General features: G+C 45.4%; 1 long non-coding RNA gene across 1 annotated transcript; it reads left to right on the forward strand.

Moving 5' to 3' along the window:
- The first annotated feature begins 419 nt into the window (after positions 1–419).
- LOC144727477 (uncharacterized) lies at positions 420–9,787 on the forward strand. The gene is made up of 3 exons (XR_013587395.1): positions 420–1,025; positions 3,619–3,715; positions 9,450–9,787. It is a non-coding gene; the product is annotated as an uncharacterized LOC144727477 (long non-coding RNA).
- The last annotated feature ends 4,924 nt before the right edge of the window (positions 9,788–14,711 follow it).

Below are 14,711 nucleotides of genomic sequence, written 5' to 3' on the forward strand. Positions count from 1 at the left end.
CGCCACTGGTTGTTAGCCGTGGCTGGAATTCAAACTCGGGTTTGGGGCCGTCCATAAATGACGTCACGCACCTAGGGGGGGGGGCGAGTTAGACATTTGTGACGATGTGTGACGAGGGGGGGGGGGGGTTGAGAAATGTGACGGTCACATCAAAATGCGCAACTTTAAATAAATATAGACAACATGCTCTGTTTTCTCCTCCAACATCAGAGTGCAGCGCCACATTAAATACGCACTACAATGACAATACTTTAAAGCGATTTGAAGCATGTTTTATATTCAAAATCGAAATTTGGTTTAGGGGGGGGGCAGAGCTTTGTGAGGGGGGGTCTGACTTTTTGTGACGCCGTGTGACGAGGGGGGGGGGGTCAAAATCGTCCAAAATCGCGTGACGTCATTTATGGACAGCCCCTTTATAAGTTGATAATGCAGAGAGCGTGAATCACTGCATCTTCGCTTTCAGAGGTGAGCGATTGCAGCTGACTTGAAAAGGTTGTGCTCAATTGTGACTTAACCCTGTTGAAGGTACAGCTTGTGCTTAGAGAGAAACAAACTACAAAAGTGAAAGTATTATTATCATGGACAAAGTTATGAGCTACATTGACAAGGTAAAGGAACATCCTTTAACCAGCAGTGCTTTTGCCACTGCTGGTTAAAGGGCCTCATCTAAACGGAGCCCTATAGAGCTCATTGTACATTGAAAACTCTTTTCTTTGAAACTGATTTTTGTGTTTATTTTATTGTCCTTCTCCTGCACCTCAATTGAGCGCGGCAGGCCACGGACGGTGCTAAAGAAGTTCAATATACAACATTACGTAAATACCGACACGTTTTTTCCACCAAATGTGACCTCCCGATCGAATAACTCTGCTGTACCTCACCTGGGTGGAGTGCAAGTCCAGCGCTGCTAAGCGAAGATGAGAACGGGAACTTCGTTCGCACCGTACATAACCAACCGTGCTAATCGGAGGTGATGTGAGCAAAGTCAAGAACTTTATCTGGAGTCTACCAACAAGCATGGAAAGGTAATGCAGCTTGTAAAAACCATTATATGTTTAAATCTAGATGGCCTTGATATTTAATACCCATTTATTGACACACTTACCATGTGCTTGCATCATGGGGAAAAAGCGCTTCGCAGATAAAAACATTGAAGTGAACAACAAACTTTCCGTGCTACAGGCTGAAATACAATCCGCTGGCAAAATAAAAATCATAATAAAGAAATATATATAGAACAAAATAGCTTTTAGAGTGGCCTGAGCAATTGGGCTGCGCTAACTCATAAATGCCCCAGTGAAATGGTGCCAAGCGCCTGCGTGTGCGACTGTTACAGTGACACGGCTCCCTGCAAACACGCAGCCTGTACATCGCAATGCGTGGCTCGTTATGGATGTCGTTCTGCTGTTGTTGTTGTTTTTGTTGTTGTTGATTTCGCGACGAGAGCCCGCCAGCTGTGCTGACACGCCGCCTGTCGCTGCGTGCGGTCACAACTCGGCAGCCTTCGCGTGCTGCTCTCGTCGTCATCGTAAGCCAGCCATGGTCAATCCACTGCTGGATGAAGGCCTCCTCAACTCATTATAATAATAATATGACTTCACCGAGTACATATGCAAGTGCTGATTGCATTGCACCGTCTCCTAGGTAGATGCCATCTCAGATGCCTTCCATTGCTTGGCATCGACTCTGCCATTCTACTCTGACTATTGGACATCGTGCCTTCTAGCACCGTGCTTTCAACAAAGCCCTCTTATTTGTCTTAACAGTTTGAGTGATGTGATTAACTTGTCTTTTTATATTATCATCAATGTGTTCATCTTTCTGTCTGTCAATGTGATCACAAGCATGCATCTCTCCTCGCTTTTTTTGTGCACAACGTTTTTGTTCCATTTTTTTTTTCAATTAATGACCAAGTCGTCTTAGGTAGGACACATCGATTCATTGCTGTTTTCTTTCGGCACATTGCTTTGTTTATTTTCCATGTCAAGTTCAGTTTTCAAAAAGCACTAAAAGCTGCTCTCGCCTGCTTATATTTAATAGTTGTTTTGTATAATACAATTTAAACAGATCCCATAACAATGTATGTAGTATTCAAATCGTAACGACCATGCACACATTGTGAACATGGCAGTGGAAATCGGATATGTTTGCATATAATTTTATGGCCGATTTATAATATTATTTCCCTTAATTTATAAGCTTGGCTGTGATTTTATGATCCAGAGGAAATAGGCCCATTAAGATGCAATAAAATCATATTAAGGCTAATCAGATTCCTAGAATCATGCCCCCAAACTCTATACAGCATCAACAGAGACACAGATTGGCCTATTGCTTTTAACATTGTTTGGAGGTAATACAATGCCATCTCTTTGGCTCGATACCACCTATTGCCCCAAAAGTCAAGGGGAAATTTCCAAATGGCAATCCACTCATACAGGCAATAAATGTTGTGATAAAATACAATGCCCGGTGTTGGAGCTTCACTGTGCCATGAGTTGTTGTCTGGCTCTGTGACCCGAAACAACTCTGTAGTTGTGACCTTGTTCTAAACGGAGGTGGGGTGTAGGGGGGGGGGGCACGACACAGTCAATGTTAAACTTTAAACAAATGTTAAACGCTACACAGAATGAGCAATGATAGATCTGCCTGTGTCTGTTGGCAGCGCGGTGAAAACGATTTCTGAGCTCAATGGGCCTCACCTGAAACAAAGCGACTGATCCAAGTGGCTGCAATGGCCGTGACTAAATTGTATTCGTGTTTTGCACCTATGGCTGTAACCTTGTTGAGTTTGATGTTGATCCCATAGCAATTTCATTGTCTGGCTCACAATTGTTGTGTTATTCTTTGTGATGCTGTCAACGCTCTGTGAGGGTGCCCCCACAATGCCGTTCACTGCGGAGATCCAGGATTGACATTTCATGATGACAAAATGTCGTCTATATGGGGAAATTAGTCCAGGAGGGGGCACAGAAAAACGTCCAGAATCTTGACATTCTTTTGTATTTTATGTATTCTAATGTGAAGTGTGGGTACTCACACATGTTCAAAGAAGTCGATCTGGCGTGGCAGGGTAGGCCAAAATACCCTCACAAGTAGCTCGTTATGCATGTATGTTGAACTTTTTTCGCACCGTACGTAGCCAACAGTGCTAATCGGAGGTGCGGGGAAAGACAACAAGATATCAAGCTCATCATAGTGGAGGCTCTTCTAGCATAAGTGGTGTGAGTAAGCAAATGGAAAGTGCTGCACTTTTATATTCTAATAACCAAATCTTCATCAAAAACTGCTTTGATTTTATATCCCAAAATGGAGAATCATTTTTTCATCAATACTATTTGCTGCAATATTGGTTGGACTAAGTAAAAACTGGAAAATTGTGTTGCCTGAAAGTGCACGGGAGCTCAAATCTATACGTGTGTGTGTGTGTGTGATGCGGTTCGATGGCTCAGAGGTTATCTCAGAGCCTGCACCACTGTGTGACCGAGGTTTTAATCCAGGCAATTCGCCTTGATTAAGTTGGGGGTTTAATCATAGTGAGTTCATGGTTTGAGGCTGGTCACCAATGGCCGGCAAACAAACACCCATCACACGCAATCATTGTCTGTGTGTATGCAGACGTTGGTGACCAGGACGTGAAGTCACTGCACCGATTCCAACCGAGGAGCTCAGCAGCGGCGACTCGCCACGCGGCTCCCTCCACAGCCTCATCTTGGTAGCAATCACAACGCCAAATCTTACGTTGATAAAACAATTCTCTTAATGTTCTTCTCCTGTAGCATATTATAAATTTATTGTTTTTGATTGAATACAGTACTATAACAGCTATTCAGAATGCCCAAAGAATAGGCACGACAATAACATAGAAAAATAGCAAATGACGTTATTCTTATTGAAGCATTGGCATGGCTGCGCGCTATTCAAATCCGAATGCGGTTTTGACCGTAGACTGCGGCAACTGCAGATGCAAGACGGATTGCCACTTAGCAGATTTACAAAGCAATCCGCCTCGCTGCGATGCGGACATCGAACCTTCATCGCGTGGAGCGTCAGCACAATCGCCGATTGCGGTCGACTGGCTCGGAGAGAAGAGAGAGAACGTCGTGGGGGGGGGGGGGGGGTGGGGGGGGCATGGGAGCTCGCACGATGTGCAGACGCCGTGCGGAGCGACGGCTCCGTCGGCGATTGACGCGAGTGACCGGTCCAGTTGTTGGTGTCGTCGGCTGCGGTCGTCTTAGCCGCAGACTTCGTTTCGTCCACGGAAACCTGTGGACTCTTATTGAAGACCGACGCTGTTGATGTTCACGTAATTATTATCCGAGTCTACTCGACTGTGTGCGTGTGTATGTACGCGTGCTGAACTTCTTTCGCACCGTACTTAGCCAGCCGTGCTAATCGGAGGTGCGCAAGAAGGACAAACAAAAAAGCAGTCAAATATTTTGTGTCAAACACTCTGAGCTCTTGATGTTGGTGTGAGGGGCGGGCAACGCCACCCCAACATCATCGACTCAGCCAATCAGTAAATTCAGTAGGTATTTTGGATATTAATCTATATTAGTATTTTGTACATGCTGCACATACATCGGCAATTGCCATGTTTGGTGTTTCTCTTTATACTTCAGTTTCCAAGAACGTGAATACAATTATTGGTCTTTCTTTTCATTCATCTTCGTGAATTTCATCATCGTCAAGTTTGTGTTGTTCAACCTGTGGAGGCCAGGATAATTTAATTTGCAAGCGGGACCTGGGGCATGAGTCTCCCAGCAGGGGGCGATGATTGCTGCGTATGATCTCGGTTGAGTAAGTTGTGGTTCAATTTTCTAATTTGGCAATGTGAGTCACGCCTTGGTGTTTGGCGGTTAGTCGGAGTAGACATTTGTAGCGGCCTGGAAAAGACGATAAAATAAATCCGAAATAGAAGATAATTGTCACGCTTGAAACTGTTCATCCACTCATGGCCATCGTTGAGGAAGGTACAAAATACGATCTAGTTGATTCCGATTTTAGCCGCTGATTTTGGTAACGCAATCAACGCTGCGCCTGGCGACCCCACGCATGTGGCTCCCTTGGCCGAGATCTCGAGTCCTGCGAGCCCACGGCGGATTCACGGTGCCTTGGAGCGGTCAGAAATGGACCGTTGTGCATCCATCTGCTTGGCTTACAATGAAAACACAAAGTGGTATGAAGATGTTTAAACAAACGGAGATTGAAAACAGACACTGTGGCAATATAAAGCCACGGGCTTTTATTGTTGATGCTTTATTCCGTGGAAACTTGAGGGGCAAAAACAAACCTCGCTCTGCCTTCAATTAACAAATAGCCACAGGATGATGTTAATTAAAGTCACATATGGGCAGTGTGCATGCAAGAATGAGAAAATCCGTATTTATTTTACTAAACACACTAAAAACAGCGTGCATGCTATAGTGTAACGATCATCATAACAGAGCGTGACAATGATAATTATCAGGCCTTGATTTCAGAAGGAGCTATTAACGAGGTCGGATGTTGGGCATCCCTGGAATAAATAGCATGAGAAGTGGAGCTCTGAGATGAGCCTGTGCTCGTTACAGGAATAGATCCCCTTAGCCCAGGGGTCTGCAACCTTTAAGACATAAAGAGCCACTTGGACCCGTTTCCGAAGGAAAAAATAAACTGGGAGCCGCAAAACCATTGCAACATTTAAAACAAATATAACACTGCATATATTGTTTCTTACCTTATTGCTATATATATAGGATCGTGCAGTCAGCTGTCAATCTGAATAAAAAAAGGACTTTTTCACTTAACAATGTAAAATATATTTTTGCAAATTAATAGCTAAATTACCTGGTTAATGGGATTTTTGCTCCTGAACCTCAGTGCACAGTGTCTGCACATCAGGGCTGTAAGACGTCACCTTCATTTTCACACAGGCTTGCAAGCTGTCATCTGTGAGGCGTGATCGATGTTTGTTTTTAATATAGCTCATGTTGGAGAAGACCTGCTCACATACATATGTGGAGCCGAAGATCGACAGGACTCCAAATGCATACTTTTTCATGTTTATATAAGTGTTGGGGATGGCATTCCATGTTTCGAATACAAGTTTGTCCTGTTTGGGAAGGTTTTCAATATCACTCCATTTATGATTCTGAGCCAGAATGGCCTTCTGACGGGCAACATCCTCAAGAGTAGCGGTCAAGCATTTGAACTTGGACACCCATATATCTTTGTCGGCTATATCGGCCAGTTCCATCTCAAGATCAGGTTGACTTACACCTGCAAATGCAGTCATATTCAATAGGGATGGATCGATCGCCAGGGGAGTGACAGGGAAGGATAATGTCGTTTTTTCCTCTCTGAACTCACAGAATCGTTTCCCAAACGAACTTTGCATTGTGGTGATTGCAGACTTGAAATATTCCAAATTTATCGTATCATGACTTTGTTTGAACTCTCTCAAAGAGGGAAAGTGAGACAGTGTACCTCTCTGTAAATCTTTGACAAACACTGTCAACTTGCGCTCGAATGCCAAAACCTCCTCCAGCATGTGCAGGGCTGTGCCTCCTTTCCCCTGAAGGGTTGTATTTAGCGTGTTTAGATGTGCTGTCATGTCTACCATAAAATGTAATTTTTCCAGCCACTCTGGCTGTTCCAGCTCAGCAAAGGTGAGCTCTTTGCTGCCCAGGAAGGTTTTTACTTCTTCCAAACATGTGACAAAGCAACGGCAACGTTATTGCCTGTCACCGGGCGGGCAGTGTGGAGCGGAGCGGCGACCTGTCAGCAGCGGCAACGCCAGAGCAGGTGTCACAGTGCGCCTCCTCCCCTCGCTAGCATCCGCCCCGGAGCCGCGGTCAAGGTTCAAAAGAGCCGCATGCGGCTCCGGAGCCGCAGGTTGCCGACCCCTGCCTTAGCCCCTCTCTCGCACTCTCGCACGGTGACGTGAAAGGTGTCACGATGACTCGCCTGGCCGACATGGGACTAAGTGGGGGGCAGGTTGACACAGGGGTAACGCTTATCCCTCGCAGCAGCAAGAAGGGGCTGGGTGCAATTCCTGACTTGGGATCTTCCTGCGTGGAGTTTCTGTCGTCTCCCACTCTTTATTCTGGGCTCTGCGGTGTCCTCCTATCGTTAAAACATACTTACTATGTCACCGGTATTGGCCAAACATCCCAATGCTAAAAAACTTCCTACAAATTTAAACTCATTTGGGATTTCACAAAGCAGCATTGCCGCCTCCTGCAAAAACTTGGTAGGAGCCATCTGAAAAAGAGTCTTGAGGCCCAGCGAGGCGTATTGCAGGGTAAGCCAGCGTGCTATCAACATGGGGATAGATTGGTTCGAGCCTCGTGCTCCCATTCGTTATCGTTCAGAAGAGTCGCCTATTGATTGATTGCACAGCAGAAAGGGACGCACTTTAAAACCAACAATCCCATCGCCCTAAAACTTTCCGCTGACAACCTCTGCCCAAACATGTCGCCGGCATGGATCTTTAAAGCGCGACAAAGCAGGCGGTGTCATGACAGTTGAAAATAAATAGGATAGATTTATAACAGTCAAAAGAGTCAAACAATGGTCCAGTTAACAGTGACACATGAACAGCGGACATGTGTGTAGGCGAAATTGAATTAGGTGTCTCTTGGGCATGCATGACATCTTCTTAAGATGCAAAAAGTGTGGGTAAAAAGTGCTTCGGATAAATGTCTACAAACCCTGGCTGTCACGCGAAGTGTGGCTTTTTGTTTTGTAAAGCAATGCCACGTGTATAAAAACACGTTTTGCACAATAAAAAAACACATCAAGTCAGCGCGTGGATTATTCTTTTGTTCAACGTCCAAAAAACGCGTCTCCAAATAGCAGCTGAGCGCCACGCGTGGAAGCTGCGTTGTGGTCTTCATGCGTTGTGTGTGTTCGGGTACGTGTTGGTGTGCATGTACACGTGTTTAGTTTGGTGGGCTTGATTTGTTGAGAGTTTAATGCTGGCGTTGTGTGTGTTTGGGTACGTGTTGGTGTGCATGTACACGTGTTTAGTTTGGTGGGCTTGATTTGTTGAGAGTTTAATGTTGGCGTTGTGTGTGTTCGGGCACGTGTTGGTGTGCATGTACACGTGTTTAGTTTGGTGGGCTTGATTTGTTGAGAGTTTAATGCTGGCGTTGTGTGTGTTCGGGCACGTGTTGGTGTGCATGTACACGTGTTTAGTTTGGTGGGCTTGATTTGTTGAGAGTTTAATGCTGGCGTTGTGTGTGTTCGGGTACGTGTTGGTGTGCATGTACATGTGTTTAGTTTGTTGGGCTTGATTTGTTGAGAGTTTAATGCTGGCGTTGTGTGTGTTCGGGTACGTGTTGGTGTGCATGTACACGTGTTTAGTTTGGTGGGCTTGATTTGTTGAGAGTTTAATGCTGGCGTTGTGTGTGTTCGGGTACGTGTTGGTGTGCATGTACACGTGTTTAGTTTAGCGGGCTTGATTTGTTGAAAGTTTAATGCTGGCGTTGTGTGTGTTTGGGTACGTGTTGGTGTGCATGTACACGTGCTTAGTTTGGTGGGCTTGATTTGTTGAGAGTTTAATGCTGGCGTTGTGTGTGTTTGTTGTAAATATACAATCTGTAGATTCATATGGTAGATTCGTGTGCTGAAATTGCTTGGCAGAAATATGGGTTGAATTTTTTTATTATACTGTACAAATGTTGTTATTGAAAGTGCACTCACGTGTACAGAGGTACCAGCTCTGGACATACACATGTGTGCATGTGTATCTCTTCACTCTAATCATGTTTACAATATGACTGTGATCACTTCCATGACTTTTAGTCTCAGAAAGATGAACTTCACTCTTCGCAGGAACAGGAAGATAGATGTCGTGATCTATGGATGTATTGTCATTCCATTCCCCCCATATATTTAATCATGAAATTAAATACTACGCATTTCTAATCTATATTAAACTGATTGGACAATATAACGTTTGCTCTGACCTCGAACTAACAGTCTTATGTCAGCCTAATGGGTGGACTGGTTGTACTGCACTCAGCTTTAGTACAAATCTATACCTCGTCTGACTTATTTTAGTGTGTATTTGTTATTTTACTTGTGCAATATGAGGGTATCTGTCCCATCTTTGTAAATGTTTAATATTGTAAATATTCCTATTAATTAGGCCTTCACCAACGTTTTTCACGGTGACATTAGAAAATGTTTCCTGGCAACTTGAGTCGAGATATTAAGGCAATAATAAATATGCAGACATTATTGACCACATCACATTTTTTGATAATAGTCATTATTGCAACAAATGGAAATAAACTAAAATGACTGAATTAAGACATGAGTAAGCATTATGGTACTAAAATACTTAATAGCTGCAGGATGGAGATACAAATTCTGCTTTTGGGAAAGAAACTTCATATGACACTGTGCCTAGAGAAGAACGTTTGTCACCAGTGTGCTTGGCCTGCCGATGTGTGGATCAGCGACAGGAACAATGAAAACGGAACACAATCCTAAAATTGCACGAAGAATCACGGAGAGCTGCATGCCTGCAATGGAACTTAGAGACCGGAAGAGATAACACGTGGACTTGAGAAGACATGCAAGTTAAAGACGTCAGATTGCCAGGAAAAGTAAGTCGGCTTCGGCACAACACGTCGTCAGAATGGACGATGGATGCTGCTCTCGACTAAACGTCGGAGTGGCGGTGAAAGGGAGGGGGGACGCGAGAGAGGAGAGGGCCTGTGCCACAGATATTGGGCCATGGGATTGGCTTCGTGTGCAGGACCTGGACGCGTCGTTGCAATGCCAGTGGGTGGGACATGGCCACATCCCAGTGGTGGATGGATCAAAGCCGCCGATGACGATACGGTGCTGGAATTAAAATGCAATGTTCAATTAGAATGTATGTTATACGTACGCATTTCTTGATTATATAAAGATAAGCATCGCTCAGATCTTTAATGTCATTACTTAGATTTGATGTTGTGATAGAAACATGTGGAGCTCTTGACTATGAGACTGAAATAACAGTGCGAAGCACACTGTTGGAAATAAACGTCAACAAATAAGGGGCCGTCCATAAATGACGTCACGCGATTTTGGACGATATTTGACGCCCCCCACCCCCTTCGTCTCACGGCGTCACAAAAGGTCAGACCCCTTCAAATATGACGTCACGAAGCTCTGCCCCCCCCCCCCCAAATAAAACACGCTTTAAACTATTGTCATTGTAGTGTGTAATTAATGTGGCGCTGCACTCTGACGTTGTAGGATAAAACATTTATTAAACCCTCTATTTAATGAAGTAGAATGTGTTGTCTATATTTATTTAAAGTTGCGCATTTTGATGTGACGTCACATTTCTCACCCCCCCCCCCCCCCTTCGTCACACATCGTCACAAATGTCTGACCCCCCCCCCCCCCCAGGTGCGTGACGTTATTTATGGACGGCCCCTAAGTAATGAATACGCTGCGCAGGTGCAGTTTTTGGCACGCGCAAAGCGCCACGCCGCAACATCGAAGCTCTCTCTACACGAGGGCAGGGCTGGAGCCCTGCAGCAGATCGCACTGGGAGCTCTTTCACGTCAGCGCATTTACAAATGTGTCTAACACATTTACATTTAAATAACCAAAGTGCCCTTTCCCGAAGGTCTCATCTGTAAATAACGCTTCCCATAGTAATTATACACGTGTTCTACGTTTTTAAATGTCTAATTTGTTTTAAATCCAAATGTAACCATCAAATGTACCATCGGCATCATGTCTGGAAGTCGATACATATGCATCAGGAGCTGTCACCGGGAGCAGTGTACCACCGTGTGTGCCCGGAGGAAGATATTACAGCACGACGTCTCATCTCTGAAGCCAATTCACTGGGACATGTTTATCTCTGAAGCCAATTCAATAGAACGATTCAATATGACTATTTATTCAACAGGACGATTCAATAGGACGATGTATCCACACCAGGGGCACGTGATTTATGACATGCCCCGTCAAGACTGTTCATTGCATGTCAATCAACATGTTTTTATTTACAGTGGCTAAATAAGCTGAATTATATGAACAAGTAAAGTCAACGCAGTCTATTTGTGTGTGTGCAGGCATTGCTTTACCAGGCTGAGACCGATAAACCCGCTGCACTTGACAATCCAGCTCAACCACGACAAACCCAACACATTTGTCAGTAACGCCGCCTCAAAAGGGAATAGAATGAAATATAACAGCTGACGCTCTGGGCAACGGCCCATCGTCACAGTACATAGAGCGGTAGAGTGATTTTAATAAAGCACAAGTTTACAATGTTGACAGAAGTCCACACAATATTGTGACATAGCAACATCGCTCGTAACATTTTTCTTGATTTTGACTCCTTACCGGGAGAACTAAATGACAATTCGATGCATTGCCGTGCGGTCATCGGTTTCGCCGGCCGAGCGCAATGAACTCGCTACACTCGCGAGCGCCTTAGCAATCACCGATGGCTCTTCTGAATCGAACAGTCGAGTATACAAGTCGCACAATCAACACGAGTGCATGTCCGTGTGTTTACAGAAGTGGTGACGCAGCGATGGGCAGCCGTCAGCGCTGCGTTGCTCTGCGGACCCGGCCACCCGAGTTTGATTCCCGCTCACGGCCAACACCGGTGACCGTTAATTGAACCGGCCCCGGGCGTCTCCTAGATCGACTCAGCCTCAAATGAGCACCTGGTGCGGTGCGTCAACATCGCCACTGGGGAGACGGAAGGCGACCGAGCGTGGTGCTGTCCGCCCACCCCCCCCCCTCGTGCACCGCAATGATGCCGACATCCACAGGCGCTCCTCGCGAACAGCGCGAGCCCCCAACAGCCTCCTCCCCCCTCTGTCCCCCTCCCCCCCCCTCTTTTTTTACGATCAGAGGAAACGAGAAGATGCTCGGTGTAGTCGGCACTTTGCTTCGTTCATCATTTCGTTTTTTTTTCGTTTTTTTTATGCTTTCCTTTATGTACCCCCACCCTCTCGCTCACTCTCTCGTTCTCTCTCGTTCTCCCTCCCTCCCTCTCGCTCTCTCTTTTTTTCCCTCCCCTCTCTCTCCTCTTGTTGTTGTTGTGATCCCTTAAGGACGAGGGAGTGGTTGTGTGCAGCTGCTGCACCCAGCATCGAGGGTGTTTAAAACAGCTCGCGATCAAAACAAACGTGAAACCAAAGTTCACCGCGAAGCCGGACGAGTCAGGAGTGGTCCGTGCCGTCGTCTCTCGCGCATGCTGCCCGAGGTCGTCACCCCTCCCGTGTGCGCGCGGAGAGGTCGCGATTGCCTGTCGCTGCATTGTCCTGCTGCTCAGATGTGTCGACCGGCTGGACCCGGCTGGACCCGGCTAGACGGGATGTCAACAGCGGGGACCTCCAGCTCTGCTCGTGTAAAGTAGAACCGACACGAGGTTGGGGAGGGGGTCCTTAATTTCCCCCCAGTCCACACTTGCCCCCGCCCTCTCACAATCCGTTCCCCGCCAGAATCTCCCCAGACCCGCGCTGCCCCCTCCTGTATCTCCTCGCCTGCTCCCCCCCCCCCTCTTCCACTGTTCCCGCTCCACTGCCCCCCCCCCTCTCTACCCACGTGGGAAAACGTGTTATTTGGTTTATCAGCAAACCGGAAGGTTGAAAAGCAAGCGAAGTTGGTTTACAATCATGAGCTTCGTGAACACTTGATGATGTCGGAAGTAATATCCAGCTCAGCGTCTTACACAACTGTCAACAGTTTGCTTGCTTTTCAACATTCCGCTTGGCTGAAAATCCAAATCAATTGGCATATTTGCCCACGTGACACGTTGATTTGATTGGCTCTCTCGGGTCGTGGATGACAGAAACACAAAACCGATCGGCATTCTACCTCTACGACGATCCCACCCAAAAGAAACTAATTATGAAACTTACTTTTGTTATTTTTTTTGGTTACTTTTCCCAACAGGGGAGGGTCAGCTTGAAACTGGCACACCAGAGGCACGCTCTCGCGCTCTCTGGGTGCGAGTCAGATGAGCTGGCGGGAATGACACGGAGCTGTCAAGCCCGAACCACAATCGTGTGGGTCCGGCACTGGCGTTAGTCCAAGGGCTGCTAGAGAGATATGGCAGTCCTACGCTATATCAATTTATCTCCTTGATATTAAACAAAAACCACTGTGACAGTATCATCCGATTTGTAAAATACTATATCGTCACATCATCATCGTCGTTGCAAAAAAATATTTTAAGCATATATCACGTTTAAACATTTATGACATAGCACAATAGGGAAGGTTATATGTAATTATCCATTAAATTAGTGGTCTACGAAACATATGCGGAGTAATTAATGGCTTGGTGGTTATATGACATCGTCGTTTTCGTAGTTATTTTAATTATTTAGCTGTTTCTTGCGCAACTGACAGCTTGTGCATGATAATAATCGGATCGTGAAAAAGGATATCTAAATTGTACTGTAGAATGCCTAAGCCCGCTCATCAATATGCCATTCGTCGCAACTTATTTTAAAATGTATATTCCTAAGCCTCTAAATTAAAACAAAAATCTCTCAACACAAACGTAGGAAAATGTCCCTGCATGACGTTTTCGATTCTTTGAGAGCCATTTTAATGTTTGCCGGGTTGTTTTTAAAGGATTAATGCGCTTTACGATAATCAATATCTGGTGGTTTGCATTAAGCATTGTCTGACCATCATTTATCATAACGCGACGGGATGGAATTTCAATCGATACAGGATTTAGTGGCACTATTAGGCATCAGGCATCCACTATTAGACCATCACAGTGTGTTGCTGGTGCGTCTAATGCTAGAAATGTTTAGTGCAATTGTAATCAGATGCATTGCGTTAGCTCACAGCTTCAGAAAACGACCCATTATGAACAGCACTACTTTTTTTAGACCCCCCCATTTTTTTTTATTCCAATGGTGCTATCGGAATGATGTCACGAAACAAAATAACCAATTGGACCTCTCACAGAACTGAGCGTCCTACAGAAGCAGACACCACAGAACTACCTCTGAGACCCCTTCAAGTGACCTCTGTCCCACACCGGAGGGGCAGCACTTTCCCAACATCCATTCCACTGACAATAATGTTCATCACATGATAGTCTAAGCAACATTGTTTCATTCTCAGAGCTACAATTTAGCCAGCGCAGAACCAAATATGTGATGATTTATTTTGTTTGTTTGATTTAATTATTGGTGACGAGGCTAAGACCATCAACTTGAGAACCCAGTTTAATGTCAGGCAGCTGTCTGGATTCAAACCCAGGGACTTGCCCGCACCTCAGCGCTCAGAGAGATAGCATCACTCTTTAAACACAAGTGCTAAAAAAAATCGTGAACATTTCACATATAATTGTAAGATACAACTATACCAATTGATGAAGAGCTAAACTTGAGAGACACACACACAGTACTGTGGCACGCAACTGGAGATTGTCACCTGTGATATACTGTGCTTCCATTATTAAACAAACTTTGCCCAAGGTTACCTGAGTAACAGTGGTTTTCCTCAGGAAAAACTCACCCTCGTCACAGAAATGTGGAGTTTCCACCACAGGCTGTTAAAGGAAGATGAGCATCACCCGGATGCTTGTTAGAGCAATCACTTTGACTAGTGTACAGGTGTTCTTGGTCACGCTGGATAGCTCTCTGGCTCTGAGTTGTACCGCGTGTCGCTTGGAATGGTGTCCGACGTTTCACTGCATGTACTGCAAGCCTCTCCCAAGAAGCTCCCTG

This window comes from Lampetra planeri, chromosome 25 (assembly GCF_965212315.1).
Source record: "Lampetra planeri chromosome 25, kcLamPlan1.2.h2, whole genome shotgun sequence".
In the NCBI taxonomy this organism is placed as follows: domain Eukaryota; kingdom Metazoa; phylum Chordata; class Hyperoartia; order Petromyzontiformes; family Petromyzontidae; genus Lampetra; species Lampetra planeri.